Below are 22,204 nucleotides of genomic sequence, written 5' to 3'. Positions count from 1 at the left end.
ACCGTCTCGTGCAATACGACAAGGCCCAAAGTGTTGAATAAATGTAATCCCAACTCCTTAGTCCAATTTAAATGTGGTTGATAGGCTAGTGGGTGGTCAGTGGTTGGTGTGTAAAGCCTACAAATGGTTGGTGCATGTTGTTCATGCAACTCATGCAACTAAAAATAGGGTAGAGGAGTCTCTAAATAAGGTACAAGTTGTGATCAAGTGATTATGTAAGTTTGGTTCATGTCTAATCACAATTAGAGTCTTATTATGTTAATCTCATATCAATTTTCTGCATATACCAATTTTTGTCCCTCATATTCATAATGTCTTGTACAATCTTTGATCCACCTTGAGGATGTTTTGATCAATCTTCATAGCTTAGTTATCAAATCTAACATTTGGTATCAGAGCATGATCAATTTAGGATTAGATTATTAGAAAAAACCCTAATTACTTTCTTAATCACCATAGCCAGTTTTTCTGTTTTGAACCCCTTGCTGTAGATTGATTTCGTGTGTGCACCTGAGGGGATGAAACCATAATATTTTGTTATAGCCTTGTTGGTTTGCTCCCATGAATGCTACAATTTCAACACAGCAGCGCGAATTTCTCAGCGCTAGCTAAATCGCCTGTTTTCGGTTTAGTGCAGAAATTCTCCCTCATCGCTTTGAATTGCGCCAATTCCTTCAAGGTGTAGCAAGATCATCAAGTGAAGATTGTGCATCTCAAATCTTGTGCAATTTGGTTCACTGTAGCAGCTGCACGAACCGTTTTTCCAGTTGCCCCTTTTCTGGAGTTTCTGCTCCAAGTATATGGTGATATCAATTTTGCTTTATATTGATGATATTTTTGTTAATTGGGCTTAAATCATCTATGTGAGCAAGTTCTCAACATCAATCATTATATTTTATCATCATGAGTTCAAAATTTCCCGACAAATTCAACGGAACTGGGTTCCATACTACCTGGCAAATCAAGGTGAAGGGCTACCTCATGAAGAAAAATCTGTGGAGTATGGTCAAGCCACTTACTGAAGATGAAGTTGGTATTTCTGCTGTGCAGTTACAAGAGCTACAACGGCTGCACTTCAAGCGAAAGATGAGCAAGCACTTGGTATTATCATTACTGCTTTAGAAGATGATTTTATTCATTATATTGATGATGTTGAGTCAGCCATGGAAGCTTGGGAATTATTAGAACGTACTTTTGGTGCAAAGGCAAAGCATTCCAAGATCAGTTTGAAGATGCAACACTTTGATCTAACCATGGAGAGTAATGAAAATTTAGCAGCTTTGATTAACAGGTTGAAGAGCTTAATGACATAGTTGGTTTATGTTAAATCTCCTGTTCCTGAAGAAGATGAGGTTGCGCAAAAGGCCATGTATGAGAAGAGGCCCAAAAAAGTGGCTCTAAAGTTTTGGAAAATTCAAAACAAAGTAGTATTTACCCTATATAACATGGGTGCACCTCAAGTTTTACATTATTAGCTTGCATCTGGAAGGAGAAAAAATCATGCTCCACCTGTATAAAAAACATCATTTCAATATTAGCGAGTCAAAAATTTATCCAATAATTGTCGTTTGATGATTCCAGGATTTAGTTTACATCATGGAATTTCCATCAAGACAAGTTTCATGATCAAACTATGTCCCTTCTAAAAGTTATGTCCAAATTACTACTTTTTTGAAAACAGCAAAAATCATGCGTGTTATCAGCATGTGTCTAAGAAAATTAAAATATTGCCTTGCAAAAGCTAAGAAAAGTGCAATTTAAAAAATCTCGAGGATTTTTTGGGTCTTGAGGAACATCTGTGGATGTTAAGCATTTCAAAACTCTTAATAGATTGCCCACAAAAATTCAAGAAAAATGCTAACTTTTCATGACACTTTAGTGTCCAATTACAGAACTAGTATTAAAAGTGGATGGAATGCCTAAAGTATTGTTCTTGGTCCAAAGGTTAAAAGTATTGTTCTTGGTCCAAAGGTTAAAAGTGGATGGAATGCACAAAGTATGTGAAGCATGCCAATTGGAAAAATAGCCTACGCATGGATTTCCATCATATGATAAGAATGTAAGTCAAAGACCATTGGATGCAGTGCATTCTGATATGTGGGGAGACCAACAAAGATGGCATTAATCCAAGGATGCAAATGTTAATCCCATTTCGGATTAACAAATATGCTCCTCCATTTGAGGACATTAATAAGTGTCATGAAAAGGCACTATAAAAGTTATACATTATGAGATATTGGCCACCCAAGGTCTTAGTTAGTAAGTTTTGGGTGCCCAAGTGTGAATAAGGGCCAATTGTATCTAAGGAATTTTCTCATAATAGAAGGACACAATCCCCCTTGTGTTATGAGAGCTCTAGCTTTGTCTTGTGTGTGTGTGTGTGTGTGTGTGTGTGTGTGTGTGTGTGTGTGTGAGAGAGAGAGAGAGAGAGAGAGAGAGAGAGAGAGAGAGAGATAGAGAGAGTGTGTACTCTAGCGCATGTGCCTTTTCTATGCATGTATGTGTAGAAGAGTGAGAGAGAGATTGCCTTATGTGGTGGTGCGAGCGACTTTACGATGATAGCGTAGAGGTGGAGCTTGGAGGATTGGAGCTTTCGGAAGCAAGCTTAGAGACCTCAAGGGACGTGAGCTTGGAGCATTGGTAAGTTCCCAACGATGGTTATTGTCTATTACTTCATCCAATGGTGAATGTTAGAGTTCTCTCTTTGGAGGTGTGGTAGCCCATAACATGTTTGGCACCACTGTTGGAGAAACACCATTGTTTCTTCCGTTCTCCTGCTCCCGTTATACAAATTTCATCATTGCCTTTGCATTTAGGAAGTGCATTGTGTAAAGAATAAATGGACACAACGGATTCTATGGAATCTTATCCCATGAATTAGAAAAAAATAGTTCACGACGTGAACTGTCTACCTTTTCATGGCATAAACCATTTTGGTTCCACGGCATGAACTGTCAGTGAGACAGATCTAATTCATGAACCAAGGATTCTCACGTTAAAGTTAGGAAAGTGCCTCTATTGTGCAAATTGAGACCAACCAACTCAGATCAGGACAACATGGTTATAAAGGAGAATAGAATTGGTAGAATGTTTACATTAGTTGTAAACATACTTGAATTGAAGGCAGTAATGTTTGCACATGGTGCAGGTGCGAGCAGACATTGACATTTGGCATAACGCATTGGTCATGTCAACACGTGATTAAAAATATCCATGCCTAAAGTATTGTTCTTGGTCCAAAGGTTAAAAGTGGATGGAATGCCTAAAGTATTGTTCTTGGTCCAAAGGTTAAAAGTGGATGGAATGCACAAAGGTTAAAAGTGGATGGAATGCAAAAAGTATGTGAAGCATGCCAATTGGGAAAATAGCCTATGCATGGATTTCCATATGATAAGAATGTAAGTCTTGGATGCAGTGTATTCTGATATGTGGGGAGACCAACAAAGATGGCATTAATCCAAGGATGCAAATGTTAATCCCATTTCGGATTAACAAATATGCTCCTCCATTTGAGGACATTAATAAGTGTCATGAAAAGACACTATAAAAGTTATACATTATGAGATATTGGCCACCCAAGGTCTTAGTTAGTAAGTTTTGGGTGCCCAAGTGTGAATAAGGGCCAATTGTATCTAAGGAATTTTCTCATAATAGAAGGACACAATCCCCCTTGTGCTATGAGAGCTCTCGCTTTGTCTTGTGTGTGTGTGTGTGTGTGTGTGTGCACGTGTGTACGTGTGTGTGTGTGTGTGTGAGAGAGAGAGAGAGAGAGAGAGAGAGAGAGTGTGTACTTTAGCGCATGTGCCTTTTCTATGCATATACGTGTAGAAGAGTGAGAGAGAGATTGCCTTATGTGGTGGTGCGAGCGACTTTACGATGATAGCGTAGAGGTGGAGCTTGGAGGATTGGAGCTTTCGGAAGCAAGCTTAGAGACCTCAAGGGACGTGAGCTTAGAGCGTTGGTAAATCCCCAACGATGGTTATTGTCTATTACTTCATCCAATGGTGAATGTTAGAGTTCTCTCTTTGGAGGTGTGGTAGCCCATAACATGTTTGGCACCACTATTGGAGAAACACCATTGTTTCTTCCGTTCTCCTTGAGTTTCAGCTCCCGTTATACAAATTTTATCATTGCCTTTGCATTTAGGAAGTGCATTGTGTAAAGAATAAATGGATAAGGTTTGAGTGGAAGTGAAGATTTGTTAGAAATTGTTTGTTTTCGGTGTGTGGGTGAGTACTTGGGTGACCCTAGAGGAAAGATACACCGTTTTTTCTTTTAATTTTGATGTTTGTATCACCAAAATTGCTAGCATGAACGAGTAGGTGTGATACTCTATTTTTTGTTTTTTTTTAATCCATAAAAAATCACAAAAATAAGGAGCCATTGGTTGTGCTTTAAACTTGCATTACACTCCTTACTACTAGCACAATCATTTTGGAGCATCTGGATAGGTAATTTACAGCCAATCTTCACTTTGTCGATGTGGGAGCTTAACACGTGAAAGTGCAAAGGCGTGAATCGCTTCCACAAATCAACGTCGCAAATTGTGGGATTGCCTTGTTAAAAATAGGGTACCTTATCATGACACCTCTAACACAACGGATTCTATGGAATCTTATCCCATGAATTAGCAAAAAATAGTTCACGACGTGAACTGTCTACCTTTTCATGGCATAAACCATTTTGGTTCCACAGTGTGAACTGTCAGTGATGAGACAGATCTAATTCATGAACCAAGGATTCTCACGTTAAAGTTAGGAAAGTGCCTCTATTGCGCAAATTGAGACCAACCAACTCAAATTAGGACAACATGGACCTAAAATTCGAAGTGACTTTTGAACACGTGAAAGTGCAGAAAATAGTTCATGATGTGAACCATTCCCTGCTATCCACACGACGTGAACTGCTATCATAGTCTCACAGCCTAAAAATTCAGATCGATAGAACCCTATGAAAATTCATTCGGGATAGTGATTTAGCTTATCAAATCATATTCTCATGCACTTGAGGTCTAGTAAATTCATTGGAGATGCCCTTACTCTCCTAATGATAGTGCGTCGAGCCACCCAGGATATTTCTATAAAAAGAGTGTTGGTTCAGGCCACTCTGTGAGGAGCACTCAATTGAGTGTTTCGGCTGGAGAGGGATTGGTGAGAAAGAAAAACCATCTTCCCCTACAAGATCCAGTGGTATCTTTGACATAGCCAGGGGATTTTTGGTCTCCAAACCATCAACAATGATGAAGCGCAATTTGCAGGTATCTGCCCGTCAACCAGTACCAGACAAGCTCCAAGACTGGAATTACCAACCCAACCTTCGAGTTCTAGGCTATCTAACACTGTGAGGAGAACTTCCAAGGTGAGGAGAGACAAGGAAAGTGTAGCCAAGACTGGTGAAGATCTTCTTCCCAACATCAGAAGAAGTAGAATTAGACTTGAAGAGGGCTGAAGTAGAGCAAATATTACGAGTATTGAGCTTAAGGAAACAAGCGTTGTAGCATTATATGGTAGTGATGTGTGAACACACTTAGGACCGCCGGGGCACTTTTTCTCACTAGGAGGTTTTTCCCCCCTGTGTGTATGTACACCCTCTTATCTAAGTTTCTCTCAAGATGATTGGGCATAGACAATACATTGCAGTTATGACCCTTCTGTTCATGATGTATGCATGTCAGTGGGCAAAATTAGATGCTTGGTACTTTGACAGTGGTGCTAGTAAGAACATTACTTCATATAAAAAAATTGTTCTCATCTTTGGAATCAGTCCCAAGTGCAGGAACCGTCACATGTGCAAATGGTTCCTCATATCCTGTAAAAGGAGTTGGTAAAGTTGTTCTCATTGTTGTAAATGGGGGTGCATTTACTCTTTCTAAAGTTTTATATGTGCTAGGCATTAAGAAGAACTTGTTGTTAGTTTCAGCCTTAGCATTGTCAGGCTTGACAGTGCAGGAACCATCACATGTGCAAATGGTTCCTCATATCTTTGGAATCTGTCCCAAGTGCAGGAACCGTCACATGTGCAAATGGTTCCTCATATCCTATAAAAGGAGTTGGTAGAGTTGTTCTCATTGTTGTAAATGGGGGTGTATTTACTCTTTCTAAAGTTTTATATGTGCTAGGCATTAAGAAGAACTTGCTGTTAGATTCAGCCTTAGCATTGTCAGGCTTGACAGTGAAATTTGTTGATGACATATGTACAGTTCAGGATAGAAATGATGGTTATTCTATCATTGCCTCAGATACCTTGTTTCATGGACTATACAAGATGGATGTATTTGAGAAGTTGCAGCATGATGCTTGCTTAGTCTCTACGACTCATGCTATGAGTGATGTAGAATTATGGCATGCATGATTTGGCCATCTAAATTATAGCAGTTTGTTATGCCTTCAAAGGCATGATATGGTGTCTAAGTTGCCAACTCTTAAGACCTCTACTAGACATGTATGTGAGGGGTGTATTCTTGGTAAAATGCATGGTAAAATGCATCAGGCATCATTTCCAAAAGGCTGGATCTGTGAGAGCTGTCAAGAAATTACAGCTTATACATAGTGATGTATGTGGTCCTATGAGGACACCATCTATTGGAAGATATCTGTACTTCGTCACTTTTATTGATGATTACTCCAGATATAGATGGGTGTATCCATTAAAGCAGAAGTGAGAGGTTTTTATGTGCTTTAGGCACTTCGTATCCATGGCTGAAAATGCATGTGAATGTAAAGTTGGCACCCTTCGTTCAAATCCAAGGGGGGGAGTATATGCCAACGAATTTCATGCAAATAGATCTCTCATGGAGATGGCATGATGTATGGTGAAATCCCAAGATTTACCTCATGGTTTTTGGTTAGAGGCAACTATGTGTTGAACAAATGCCCTACCAAAGCCTTGTAGTCTAAAACTCCTTATTATGAAGCTTGGCATGGGGCAGGAAGCCTTACGTGGCGGCTTATTTGCATGTTTTTTGCTGTCTTGCTTATGCTCTTGTGCATGAGCAACAACGCAGTAAGCTTAATGATAAGGCAGTTAACTGCATATTTGTGGGATACAGTTCAGAAAGCAAGGGATATAGACTCTACCATCCGGCCTCAAAGCAGATTTTGGTAAGTAGAGATGTTGTTTTTGTCGAAAACTCAGTTCAACCCATGATTTCATGCAAAAAACAAGAAGATACATGCTCACAGGACATGTTTGATTCGCTCCTACCTTTGTTTAATAGAGGTCACCCATATGTAGAGCAATTGAATGCTCAACCAAGTGCTAAAATTCAGCCTTTGTAGGTGAAAATCAGCTTGCAAATCAGTCTTTTGATGAGGCAATTATTGAGGATGTAGTGGATGAGGAGAGAGCAGCCATAGAAGACTCTAGGCGTATGCCAAAATGGCTTGTGCAAACATTGAGGGATAGTAAGTTGGCAGCTCCTTTACCTAACAGAACTCGTGCAGGTTCTCATCATGTAGGTTATTCTCATGTGGATCATGTTCTTATTTCTACTTTATGTAATGAGGATGAACGTGTTTCCTTTGAGAAAGCACATGATGATAATCATTGGATGCATGCTATGTAGGATGAGTATAACTCAATACTCAAGAATGACACTTGCTATTTGATAGATCTACCTCATGGCAAGAAGGCCATTGTGAAAGAGTGCCATAGCGGAAGCAAAGGAGCACTAGAGTGTGTTGAATAGAGAGTGCAAGAGAGAGAGAGAGAGAGATATGGAGCAACTATGGTGAATATACTGAAGCAAAACAGTCCCAAGCAAGAGACACAAGTAGTCTCATAAGTGAGGGAGCAAAATATGTACAAGACTGAATGAAAAGTGAGAGGCTAGCCCCACCTATTTATAGGTGGATAGTACTGGCCGATTGGAGCTAGTAAGCTGGCCGACTGGGAAAATACCAAACGGGCTGGGAAAAATCCCAAAAAAATATGTAAAATAGGGGTGGCCAGCCCATAAACAAGAGCCATGAAAAAGGGATCAAAAGGACACCAGAAATGGGCAGAAACTGGGGATGAATGTGCTAACACACCCTCTCAGCACCAGACGCTAAACAAACTCTGAGAAGCCAAAGATGAGGAGCCAAGGAAGCCTAAGAAACTAGCTTGGTGAACAAATCTGCAGCCATGAAAAATCCCAAAAAAATATGTAAAATAGGGGTGGCCAGCCCATAATCAAGAGCCATGAAAAAGGGATCAAAAGGACACCAGAAATGGGCAGAAACTGGGATGAATGTGCTAACACACCCTCTCAGCACCAGACGCTAAACAAACTCTAAGAAGCCAAAGATGAGGAGCCAAGGAAGCCTAAGAAACTAGCTTGGTGAACAAATCTGCAGCATTCTCCGCTGAAGGACAATACTCCATTCCATAGATGAAGTGGGAATGTATCAGTATGGACTTTGTCACTGGATTACCTTCAGTGCAATCAGGTTACCCGTTCACGAACATAGTGATACTGAATCTCAATGTGTTTTGTTCGAGCATGAAACACAGGGTTCTTAGCGCGATGGGATGCAACTCTGATTATCACACCAAAGAAGAGTAGATCCGGTAGGAGAATAGCCAAGTTCCTCCAATAATCTCTGCAACCAAATCGCCTCACATGCAGCATAACAAACGGCACGGTACTCCGCCTCTGTAGTAGAGGAAAGCGCCACAGTAGGTTGCTTTATACTGCTCCATGAAATGGCTCCAGACCTGAGTGTAAAAACACAACCAGTGGTTGCTGAACACCAAGTATCTGGATCTCCAGCCCAATCTGAATGAGACCATCCAACATGAGTGCATCCTTGGCCATAGAAGATGCCAAAGTCCAGAGTGCCACGCAAGTATCGAAGAACTCTGAGAGCACACCACCAATGCTACTGATGGGGTTGGATGAGAAAGAACTCAATAAATTGATTACGAAACATATGTCCAATCGGGAGTAGGTCAACCAAACCAAACAACCGACGAGAACTAGATATTGTCCCTTGATCAATCTCTAGCATCAAGTAGAGAAAGCTTCTCACTAGTATCCATAGGAGAAGATATTGGTCTACATCCCATATGAAATCTGTCAAGAATCTCCCGTGTTGTGTACTTCTGTTGAGAGAAGAAAATGCCCTCTAGGTCTTCCAAATCTCAAAGCCGAGAAAATAATGTAGAAGGCCAAGATCCGTCATCTCAAACTCTGTCTCCAAAGCATCCATGTGACTGAACAGATCCTCACAGAATAAGAACCTATAAAGATGAGGTCATCAACATAGACCACAATGATAACAATCAACCCTCTCTCAAGGAGGATATAAAGGTTCAAATTTGCATGAGAAGAATGGTGCAGGCCGAGCTTCTGAAAGCACTCATCAATCCGTTGGTTGTACCAAGCCCGCAGAGCTTGCTTCAGACCATATAAAGCCTTCTTCAGTCTCGGTACACCTGATCATGTTTGCTTGGAACAAAAAATCCCAGCCGACTAATCAACATAAACCTCTTGGAAAACATGCCATCTATGATGACCTCCAAGAGCAAGAACGGTGTGAAAATGGTAGTCATCCGGGCCGTCGACGAAGGTCTCATCGCTCGAAGTCGACTCTAGGGCACTGAGCATAACCCTTGGCAACCAACCTCACCTTGTGCTTGTCCAAGCTTCCATTAGCTCGGAACTTCGATTTGAAGATCTAACCCACACCAATCACCTTACGCTTAAGTAGTCGGGGCACCAAAATCAAAGTTCCATTCCGTTCGATAGCATCCAGCTCTACCTGCATAGCACGACGCCAAGGCTCAAATGAAAGAGCCTCATCCACAAAAGTGGGGTCAAAAGGACCATTAAATAGAGGACATAAGAGCATAGTTAACAAACATGTTGCCCTCATGAATTTGTTTCCCTGTAACTCTGGAAGAATGCTGGAGAGAACCATGCAAAGGAGCAGAAGGAAGCTCACGTAATCCAGAATCATGAACTGTCTGATAGTATCATCCAGGCATAGATCTGCTCGAACTCGCTAGAGGAGGAGCAGAGTCATCTTCATCTGACTAAGAATCCACTGGTGGAGGTGTAACAGAAGCAGAGGGCAAAGGAGGAGGAGGAGAAGGAGGCGGAGACAGAGGTGGAGGAAGAAGGAGGCAAAGACAGAGGTGGAGGAAGAAGAAGCTCACCACCCCCCTATGAAGATGTAGGAGTCTCGTCGAACACCATATCACGGCTCACAACAACTTTGCCGGCTTGAGGATCATAAAGACAATATGCCTTGGACACAGTGCTATATCTGAGAAAAGTCATGTGCTGAGACTTTGAGTCCAACTTGGAGCAATACTCCTTAGGCACATGAACATACGCTGCGCACCATGGAAAGCCTCATTTGAAGTTTTATCTGGAAGAGTAGCAGTAGGAGACCTGTTCTTAATAATGTAGACAGTAGTGGAAGCTGCATCAGCCCAAAAACATCGAGGTAATGAAGAATTCTCAAGAATAGCATGGGCCATCTCCATAATGGTCCTATTATTCATCTCTGTAACTCCATTTTGTGATGGAGTATATGATGTAGTAAGCTGTCTCCGAATGTCATGGGTCTTGCAATATTGCTAAAATCTCCTGGGATGTAAACTCACCCCCCCCCCCATCGGTCCTGAGAGCCTTGATCGAGTGACTAGTCTCTTTTTCCACCTCAACTTTGCAATCAGAGAAGTGCTGAAAAACCTCATCCTTGGTCTTCAGAAAGAAAACCTCATCCTTGGTCTTCAGAAAGAAAACCCAAGTATATCTGGAAAAATCATCCACCATCACGAGCATGTACAACGCCTTACTCAAAGATACAGTACTCATAGGACCACATAAGTCTACATGAATGAGAGCAAGTGATGTCAAAGATCTGTGTGTCGCCTCCTTCGAAAAGGCGGCTCGGTGTTGCTTCCCCTGTAAACAAGAGGAACAAGCAAAAGATGGAGCCTTGATGGTTGGTAAACCCTCAACCAACCCATCCTTCGAAGCTCACTATAGAAGCTGATAGGTCAAATGGCCAAACCGAGCATGCCAAAGAGCAAAAGAAGCACCAGAAGAAAGCAGAGCGGTCAACTTGTACAGACCACTATCTTGGACTCCATGAGCCAAGATGCTACTAGTCGCCTTATCATCATGAATGGTAATCTCATGATGAGAAAAGCTCACCTCCGCACCTTGAGCTATAAGAGCACTCACTGACACAAAAGGTTAAAAGCTAAATCTGGAATATACAGAACGTCAGAGAAGTAGCTCTTGTCCTCGGAAGAGCAGAAGATGGGGATGGTGCCATGACCATGCACTGGCACGAAAGAAGAATCACCCAAAGTGATCTCGCCTGACCTAGCAATGAAGTCCTCGAACCAATCTCGATGGGGTGTCATGTGAGCAGTAGCATCGCTATCCATAATCCACGACCATGACTGAGAAGTCACAAGAGCAAGTATACGATGAGTACGTGCTAATAGAAGAATGCCATCACCCTTCTTGGTCTGAGACACCACTGTAGAGGAAGAGTTCTTTGGTGCTTCATCACGCTTCTTCTTGTGACATTGGGGTGATTTATGACCCTTCTTGCCCCACAATAATGACATTCAATGTCCTTGTTCTTAGAAGATTTACTATTGTCTTTATCCATGTCGAAATCCTTGGAGTTCTTCTCAGAACCCTCTTTCCCTTTCTTTGTTGATTCTTCCCTTTATCTCGCGCTGCCAAAGCTCCATCAAGGCCATCAGAGGTGCTTGTCCGCTCCTTAAAGCGAGACTCAATCTGCATAATGGAGGGGAGAACTTCCTCCCAAGTAACTGGAACAGGACGAGGAGAAGAAACAAGAAACTGAAAATACACATTAGACCTCTCTGGAATCTTGGAGAGAAGCTGAATAGCCATGTTCGGTGTAGAGATGTCCTTGCCCACAAACATCAAGCTCATCTCGGAGATCTTTCATCTTCGAGATGAAAGCAGATAAAGATTGAAAGGCAAAAACTGATAAGTTCATAAGTTGCTTTTCCAATGCCAAAATCCGACCCGGAGACTTAATCTCGTAGAGATCTACAAAAGCCTTACAAACTTCATGTGTAGCATCTGTTGTATGCACATGAGAGAGAACAGAATCCTGACAGTTCAACATTAGAAAGGAGAAAACGCGACGATCATCCGCCTGCCAAATATCAATCTATGTCTCAGTCACACCATCGGAAGCAAGGGTGGGAGGGGTGGCATTGGCTAGTGTAACAAGCCAATCCCAAAGATCCATGCCACGCAAGGCTGATTTCACCTTCACCTTCCACAAGGTGTAGTTGGAACCATCCAACTTTGCAGACTCAGAGAACATATGAAGAGAAGTCAGTGCAGCCATCACAAAAGCTTGGGTTCAATCTCAGAAATATGCACAATCTCAGAAGAAGAAGTGTCCTCCACAGGTACCAAGGGTGCTACCAAAGCCTGAACCACCACAAACCCCCTCTACACAAGGGAATGACAATTGGAGAGGAAAACACAACCAAGGAAGGGTTGCAATCCTCAAAAAATAGGCCGCCTATATCCAAACTCCATGTGGAATGAAATGCTGATCAGAGAATTACCTTATGGTTGCAAAGCAGTGAAGCCAATTTGAAGAGGAAGTGATCAGCAGGTGCTGTCCAGAAAACGCAGCAACAAAGAGGCTACAAATCTGAGAAAAAACACAGAGGAAAGGGTGCTCAAACAGGGCTGAATCTGGGGCAGCAGAGGAGTCGCTGAACCGGGAGCGATGATACTATGAAAGAGTGCACAGAGCAGAAGCAAAGGAGCACTAGAGTGTGCTGAATAGAGAGTGTGAGAGAGAGAGAGAGAGAGAGAGAGAGAGAGAGAGAGAGAGAGAGAGAGAGAGAGAGAGAGAGAGAGAGAGAGAGAGAGAGAGATGGAGCAACTATGTTGAATATACCGAAGCAAAACAGTCCCAAGCAAGAGACACAAGTAGTCTCATAAGTGAGGGAGCAAAATATGTACAAGACTGAATGAAAAGTGAGAGGCCAGCCCCACCTATTTATAGGTGGGTAGTGTTGACCGATTGGAGAGCTGATAAGCTGACTGTGTTGCCATATATATAGGCAGTGATGTGTGTGAATACACTTAGGACCGCCGGGGCACTTTTTCCCTCTTTAGGAGGTTTTTTTCCCCCGGCTTGTATATTCTTGGGCTGTTTTATCCCAAGGGGGGATCGTTGCCACCAGATTTACATGCTTTTTCGGACTTAGATTGGGTTGGTTGCTATGACACAAGAGTGTCCACAAGTGGTTTTTGTTTCATGCTCGGTAGCTCATGCATATCTTGGTTGAGCAAGAAGCAACCTCCTGTGGCCACTTCTAGTTGTGAAGCTGAGTACAGGGCAGCTTTCACAGCTATGGTTGAGTGTGTGTAGCTCAGACGGCTTATGGTGGCTGACTTGGGTGTTGGACAGGAGTCTGCCACCTCTATCTACATTGATAGTCAGAGTGCATTGGCAGTTGCGAGAAACCTAGTTTTTCATGCTCGCACAAAGCACATTGAGGTGCATTATCACAATGTCAGGGAGAGACTCTCAGCAGGAGAGATCAGCTTGGCATATGTGCCAACATAGGAAAGGCGCTTCCTCGTGAGAAGTTTGAAGCTTTCCGCAAAGCTTTGGGCTTGCTCCCCTTTGTGGACTGATCTACTTCGGGCATGGCACTTCCCTGTACATGGGTGCCAGCTCTCGTTCACACCATCACTCCCAGGGGAGATTTGTTGCCATATATATAGGAAGTGATGTGTGTGAACACACTTAGGACCGCCGAGGCACCTTTTCCTTCTTTAGGAGGTTTTTTTCCCCGGGCTTGTATATACACCCATTATTCTAGGGCTAACTTATCTTTGTACATTAACACAATCTAATACACTATGTGTTGTGTGCATTCTTGCTTCTTCTTCTCCAAGCTTTGTGTGCTTTCCTGCAACCCTAATTCCAACAGACTGACTGGGAAAATACCAAATATGGACTGATAATCTGACTGAGTGACTGGAAAAATCCCACAAAAATATGTAAAATAGGGGTGGCCAGCCCACAATCAAGAGCCATGCAAAAGGGATCAAAAGGACACCAGAAATGGGTAGAAATTGGGGATGAATGTGCTAACACATTGGTACTAAGTGGGTTTACAAGTTAAAACGCAAAGCAGATGGTAGCATTGAACGCTACAAGGCCAGACTTGTTGCAAAGGGGTATGCCTAACAAAAGGGCATTGATTATGATGAGACGTTTGCACCCACATCTCGTATGACTACCATTAGGTGTCTCATTGCTTTGGTAGCACATCGTGAGTGGAATGTACATCAGTTGGACATTAAGAGTGCATTCTTGAATGGTGATTTACATGAGGAGGTGTATGTATTGCTGGTTTTGTTGTGAAAGGAGAAGAGTCTAAAGTATGCACGTTGAAAAAGTCTCTTTATGGCCTTAAGCAGGCTCCTAGAGCATGGTATGAGAAGATTCATACATACTTGGTTGCAAATGATTTTGCAATAGTCCAACATAGAGTACCAACTATGTGAAGAGGAGTAAGGACACATTTTTGGTTATCGTTCTATACGTTGATAAAAAGCTACTCATAGGACCCGATGTAGATCAGATTTCAGCCTTTAAGGTTGATTTGCAGTCATTGTTTGAGATGTCAGATTTGGGACTGTTGCATTACTATTTGGGGTTTCAGTTTTATGTAGCGCAATGATGGCATTGTTATGCTGCAGTCTAAATATATACAGAAGCTATTAAAGAGGTTTAACCTTGAAGATTGTAAACTTGTGGCTACACCTATGGAGATACGTACTCGACTTAGTCTTCAAGATGCAAGAGACTCTTTTGATGCTAGTTTGTACTAGTAGGCTGTTGGATGCCTTCTTTATGTATGCAACACGAGGCTAGATATACAGTATGTAGTCTCACAGTTGAGAAGATTTATGCATAGCCTAGGTACGAAGCATTGGCAGGCTGTTAAGCGGGTTTTTTGCTATTTACAAGGGTACTCAGTATTTTGGATTGTTTTATCCAAGGGGGTTAGTCACAACTGCATGCTTTTAATGATTCAGATTGCGCTGGATGTTATGACACACGATTGTCCACTAGTGGGTTTTACTTTCACCTTGGTGATTCATGTATATTATGGCTCAGTAAGAAGCAGTCCTACAGTGGCCACTTCCAGCTGTGTGAAGCTGAGTACATGGTAGCTTTTATAGCATAAGTTGAGTGTGTGTGGCTCAGACGTCTTATGGTTGTCTAGCCTTACGATTTTCATTGACAGCCAGAGCGCATTAGCAGTTATACGAGGAACCTAGTGTTTCATTCTCGCACTAAGCACATTGAGGTGCATTACCACTATGTCAGGGAAAAGACTCTCTACACCAAAGATCAGCTTAGTCTATGTGCCTACACGTGATAACACATGACAACATGGTAGATTTATTCACAAAGGCTCTTCCTCATTGAAAAGTTTGAAGCTTTTCGTAAAGCTTTGGGCTTATTGCCTTTTCAGGATTGATCGGCCATACGCTGTACATGTTTACATCATCACTCCAGGAGGGATTTATAGTATTATATGGTAGTGATGTGTGTGAACACACCTAGGACTGCTAGGGCACTTTTTCTATCACTAGGAGGTTTTTTCCCTCATGCATATGTACACCCTCTTATCTACTCATTTTAGGGTGTGTACTTATCTTTTGTATCTGGCACACATTTGTTTATTCTAATCTAGTGAGTTTGTGTGCTCTCAAGCTTCTCTATCTTGTGTTTGTGCATTGTTGCAACCCTAACCCTAATTATAACAAAAGCTCGATACTCAAAGAACAAGGGCTGAACAAAAGGAAATGGAAAATGTAAATCCATTTCAATCACATGGTAAGGAACTAGCAATGTTTAGGAATGCCACTGATGGTATGGAAATGGGTATGACTGAGGGAGAAATCCCAAATCTAGAACCTATTAAATAATGAAGAGCCAAGAGCGGAGGAAGGATTTGATACCCAAGGTGAAGGGGATAATTTGCCCAAGAATACTGTTGAAGTTGGGAACCGCTTGTACACAAAGGAAGACATAGAGAAAATGATCAATCATCCCACATTGTTGTTGCGGGTTATGGAGCTCTTAATTCAACAAAGACGAGCGGAGCTTGCCTAATAATGAGCCTGGCCATGATAATTTGGCGGGACCTACCCATAAACCCGAAATGCCTAGAAGAGGCAATGCAAGAAGAGGAATGTGATTTTTTCTCTCCTCTCTCTTGGAGCAAACTAGATCAAAAAGGGAGCCAAACTGGTCCAAATCTTGTCCAAATTGGGTCAAACTGAAGCTGGAAAGCTCTAGAATCCAGTTGGACTTGGTTAGTGGCCTCCCTCACCTAAAAATAGACCCTCATTTCTTTGTATTTTCATCTTTGAGCTATACCATGCCTATATTATCCTAAAAATTAGCATATTTCTATTATCCCTTAATTTGCCTCTTCTCTTGGGAGCTTGGAGCTTCTCTCTCCTCCACCAACAACTCTTGAAGATTGCTCTTCTCCTCTTGGTAGCCAAAGGATTTCTTGGGGGCTTCACTTCAAAAAAAAGAATCAAGCTAATTTTAGAGGTAATCCTAATTTTTATGGTTTTTTTAAATTATCTCAATGACTTTCTTCTTCTCAACCCCTCTAAAGCTTGAGAAGCTTTCAAAGTAATGATTCTTTTTTCAAATCAAGCTTTCCAAAGATTTATAATGTCTAAATAGAATTATGTTAATCTTTTTGCTTAATTATAATATTTTCTTCAAGAAAATCTCTCTCTTGATAAGATTAATTATCTTTATGGGGATAGATCCTTAGTAAAAGGATGTTTTTCAATGATAATCTCTTGTTTCAAATCTAAACTCTAGGCTTAATAAACTAGAGAATGAGAATTGATATTTTCATGATTTTAAATTAGTAAAAATGATGGTTAATTCTTTTTAGATTGGTTAGGAGTAGGAAAATTTACTTTAACTCATTCTAAATGGGAAGAGGATTATACTAAGAATTTTGGATATGAGGAATGTTTAATTTAGTTTAATAAAGAAGAATAATCATAATTGTGCTTATAACTATGGTTATAATTATGGTAAGTATACATAGTTTAATTTTAAGCTTAAAAGAAGAGTTTTTATCATATTTTCATTACAAGTTTTCATTCAATTAGAAAATTAAAAATTATCAGTAATAACAGCGAAGCTATGGTAATGTTTTCACGAGAAAAAAATATCTTATTTTTATGCATAATGCTAAAAGAGGAATTCCTACCATATTCTAAGTTTAGATATTTCAAGAAAAAAGAACGATTTTTATCATATTCATGAAAAATACTTTTTTAGTATTTATGCATAATTATTTAATTAATAGAAAAGAGGAATCTTTGATAAGTTTATTTTTATGCATAAGAATTTAGTTGTAAAAAGAGGAATTCCCATGACATTCGGGATTCAAACATTTAAATGTTAAAAGAGGAATTTTTGGCATACTCCAAAATATGGATATTTGAATTATTTAAAAAGAGAAATTTTCATTGTATTTAAGTAGAAAAAGGTCTAAATGAATTTTGATGTTATAAGAAGAGTTTTCACCATAATTTCACGTAGGAAATTAGGGTATACTAATATGGATGATTAAATTGGTGGAAAGAATATTTTAAGATATTTATATGTGGATAAATCAACAAAATGATATATACTCAAAATTGGATTATTGGAAGAAGAGTATTTTTATAAAATCCTGATATTCTCGTATAGAACTATTTCTTAATTCTATTGTGGTTAGGAAGGAATGAATTTCATAAAGTTAGAATTTTCCTTACGGTTAGAAGTTCTGTTAATTTATCTGAAGAAAGTCTTTAGAAATCAAAGTTAGAAGTAAATCGAATAAATTTTGGTTAGATCATGACCGTGAGAATGGCGGCCAGTAAATTACTTGCCCATCTCTCGAATCTGAATCAAGCAAAAACCTCATGACCAATTCCAAATCTTCGATACAAAGAATAGACTACGTTGAATTAGAGAAGTTTTTCTTTAACCGAAATTGCCAAGAAGTTTTTCTTTAACCGAAATTGCCAAGAATTAAGTTGGAAATTCAGTGAAATTGATGGGTAGATTACCTTGATGCGAGACCAATGATTCTCATTAAGAAAATCTAGATTGTGGAAAAAAGAGTTTTGTGGAATCTAACTCAAAGAGTTTTGTGGAAAAAAGAGTTTTGTGGAATCTAACTCAAAGCGAGAATTATACTTGCATAGAATCTCTACCTTTTTTAAAGGATTGTTTTATGCCAGAATGCTGGAGGAAGCATTTGGCTTGTGATTTAACTAAGGAGAGATTCGTTGAACAGCTGGCGGGGAGTCGTCGAGGGACATTGCTCATCGTTGCAAAGCCTGCCGAGGTCTTGACTAGCCTCGGTATGTTTAAAATGGTGCGCTTCCGGTACGATGGGCGAGGACCGACAAAGCAGTCCCTGAGTGAAGTGCTAGGACACCTAAGTAGGATCCTAGAGGGTTTTGACCAGGTGATGCACGAGCTTGCGGTTGCTAGGATACCCATGCGTACGTGAGGAAGATATGGATGAATTGGAAAGGAATTACTTTTGTGAACTAGATTTTGATATTCGATCTCGTTGGTTGACCAGTTGGTATACGGAGAGTCTGGATGATATTTTTGTAAAACAATGAACTAGATATTTAAGAGGATTATGATCTGTAATACTATGGTTTCATTAAAAGATTGTTTTAAAAACAGTCGAATCTGTTAAAAATGATAATTTCCTATTGGGTGTGTAAGTGGTGTGACTACCTTGAATTTTGCTTGAAGCGCCGGCCAGGGGGCCTGGGAACTCTTTTCCTTGGTACGGGACAAAGCATAACCAAATTTTTATATAAAGGAATCCCACCAATTCAATGGTTCGCGGTTGGCTAATCCATGGGTTGGTTGGGGCTAGGCTGGATCGGGGGATTCCTGTGTGATATAGATTAAGTCCCAAGACTAATGGGTTTGGTTAGATCAGTTTGATTAATTAAAACCTTGACTTGTTAGATTAATTCTCACGTTATATGATTTTCCTGGTGGAATCGCCCGTGCCTTCCGGGAGAGGGAAGTTTTTTTGGGTTTGGAACCGCCAGGCTAGTCTCTTGTCTGGACATCTATGGTGGGCGAGGCCCCGAGTGTGGATCCTTCCCCTCCTACGTGAGAGGCTAACCCTGCTTTCGTCGCTAGCGCCCCCGGAAGGGACATCGCGGAGGGGGGGCGGGGGTCTCACAGCAGCTGGTATCAGAGCTTTGCTGAAAGCTAAGAAGGGAAAACGAATTTCATCAAAAATTTATAATAAAAACTCAGAAAGAGCATTTACATATTGTGTTTTCATTCCTTAAGCTTCATTAATGAAGACTTTTAATCGATGAATTTGGTTTTATGGATGGAAGTTCCATGTTTATCTGGTATTCCCGATCTCACTTAGTCGTCTTAGGATATGACTGCTTTCGCCTTCGAGCATATCCTCTCCTCCGCTATGACTCGAACGAGCAAAGAAAGACTCGCAAACCATTTCAAGGATTTATATTTCCTAGATCCAGCTGAGAGACATCAGCATAAGTGGTTTGTAGGGTAGTATGTTCACGCCTCTTGCAACCAACATGCCTGATGCTAAGGGAGAATATCTCTTTAGCCATGGTCTTGTTGAGGTTAAAAGTGGTTCATGGTGTTATCCTGTATCACCCATGCCTCGAGATTTTAGACTTTCCTGTCATATTTATGGACTTTTTAGCCGTTTTATTCCAAAAAGTAAGATTGTAGCACCTTTAGCAGTAAGGGAACAATTGTATTGTGGCATGTCTGTAAACCAGTATCGCCGTCTTATGCAATTCTTGTCGCTCGCGGAGGTTTTGACTTTCTGGAGCCAAGACGCTCTATGTACATATTGCAACCTTTATATAAATAAAGAAATGTTTTGTGGAAAATTCCCAGTTATATAAGTGATTTGTTTATTATATGACGAATTGAAGAAACAAGATCTGTTTCTCGGACATATGTCGTAGATCTCCAATAAGATCGATTATCTTGTTTAAGCAATTATTTTTTGAACCTCTTAAGTCTTAGGATCTCATTGACACATAATGTATCATTTTTGGCAGAATTATGAGGCGCGCAAACTGTGGCCGATAGCTAGATCCTCTCACAGATGAGGAAGAGCTTGACCCCGATGTTCATCGCAAAGCCCTTCACAGAACTCAGTTAGGTCTGTTCAAGAGTGAAGGGGAGAACTTGGGCGCGATGCTGTGGTTGGAGAAGTGGATTGAAGTAATGAAGAATACTTCTATGTCACCGAATACAACAAGAGGAGCAATGAAGAATACTTCTATGTCACCGGATACAATGAGAGGAGCAAAATGACTCTTACAAGGCTGAAGATAGTGGAAACAGCCAAGGTGGCATGGAGAAACCATTGCGAGAACAACCATCTAGATAGGAACACCCAGTCCTGAAATAATCTCAAGACTTACTTAAGGAAGAGATTTTGTCCCCCCGGATTTTTGGAAACCAAGATGAAATTCTTAGAGTTAACCTAGGGGAGCAAAACTATTGAAGAGTATCACCAAGCGTTCGCTCTTCTACTCAAGTACTCACCACCGCTAGACGAAGAGCAACTCATGGCCAGGTTCATTCAAGGAATGAACGAACCTTTGGACACCTTGGTCAAGAATGCCAAGCTAGTTTCTATGGCTGAAGCTGTAAGGATGGCAAAGGACTTCGCCAAAGCCTTTATTGTTAAAGTCCAACCACCACCAAAGCCAACTCCCTCATCCTTCAAGAGGTTCCAAACATCGGGAAGTTCTTCCAACCTTCCGCCTTCAAAGGGACACCAAGGTCCCAATCAGAATTAGGAGACATGAAGTTTCAAAAATGAAGGAAGACCTTTTCCTCAAAGCTCTTTTTCAGGAACTCCGGCTCTTTCTAGAATGCAAAGGAAAGAGCTTCGAAGTGAAAACAGGTGTTTCGGTTGTCAATGGATTGGGCACCAGCTCAAGGATTTCTTATCTCCTTCTGTGGGCCAAGGAAGCCAAGGTCCTAGAGTTTAGAGATAGACTCCTTCGTATTAGTCTAATCAGGGTCCCCGCGCCAAAATCAAGGCAACCCCAGAAGAGTGCCAGCTCAGCCTGCAGCCTCCATGCAAAGTAGTCTCCGAACTCCCTCCCAAAATTGGGAAAACCAAAGAGAGAGAGTTCCACTTTAGACTGCAGCAGCTAGAGCCGTCACTATAGCTGAGGAAGTGGAGGAAGAAAAAGGACAAATCTATGCCACCAGGGGCAAAATCGTCAATTCTCAGTCCTCTAGACTCCAGCAGAGTACCAAGGTAAGAGATTCAAGCTTTTGATTGATTCAGGCAGTACTCATGTCTACGTAAGTTAGTCCTAAATCAAAAATCAGGGAAACCTATGCAAGTGGAAAATCAGGGAAACCTATGCAAGTGGAATTGGCCAGAGCCCAAGATAGTAAAAGAAGTCAGAGGATTCCTAGGATTAACCAGATGGTATAAAATATTTATACCCATGTATGCCCAAATAGCATCCCCTTTAACTAATCTTCTAAAGAAGAGTACCCTATTTCAGTGGACTGCTATGTGTAAGAGTGCCTTTGATAAGTTGAAGACAGCCTTAGTAACCAAGCATGGGTATAAAATATTTATACCCATGTATGCCCAAATAGCATCCCCTTTAACTAATCTTCTAAAGAAGAGTACCCTATTTCAGTGGACTGCTATGTGTAAGAGTGCCTTTGATAAGTTGAAGACAGCCTTAGTAACCAAGCATGTCCTTAAATTGCCATATTTTTCCAAACCTTTTGAGGTAGTTACTGATGCCAGTGGTTTTGCCTTAGGCGGTGCTCTTATGCAGGAAGGTCATGCAGTAGCCTATGACTACAGAAAGCTCAGAACACATGAGAGAAATTATGCTGTCCATGACTTGGAGTTACTCTCAGTAGTTTATGCTTTGAATTTGTGGAGACATTATCTTTTGGGATAGAGGTTCACCTTGATGACATATCATCAAAGTTTGAAGTGGATCTTCACCTAAAGGGATCTCAACATGCGTCAAAGGAGATGGATGTAGACCCTGCAGGAATTTGATTTTGAAATTAAGTATCGCCAAGGAAAGAAAATGTGGTAGAGCTGATGCGCTCATTAG

The sequence above is a fragment of the Cibotium barometz genome, chromosome 19 (assembly GCF_041138505.1).
Source record: "Cibotium barometz isolate CiBa-2024 chromosome 19, ASM4113850v1, whole genome shotgun sequence".
Lineage (NCBI taxonomy): Eukaryota > Viridiplantae > Streptophyta > Polypodiopsida > Cyatheales > Cibotiaceae > Cibotium > Cibotium barometz.
This window is presented reverse-complemented; position numbering follows the sequence as displayed.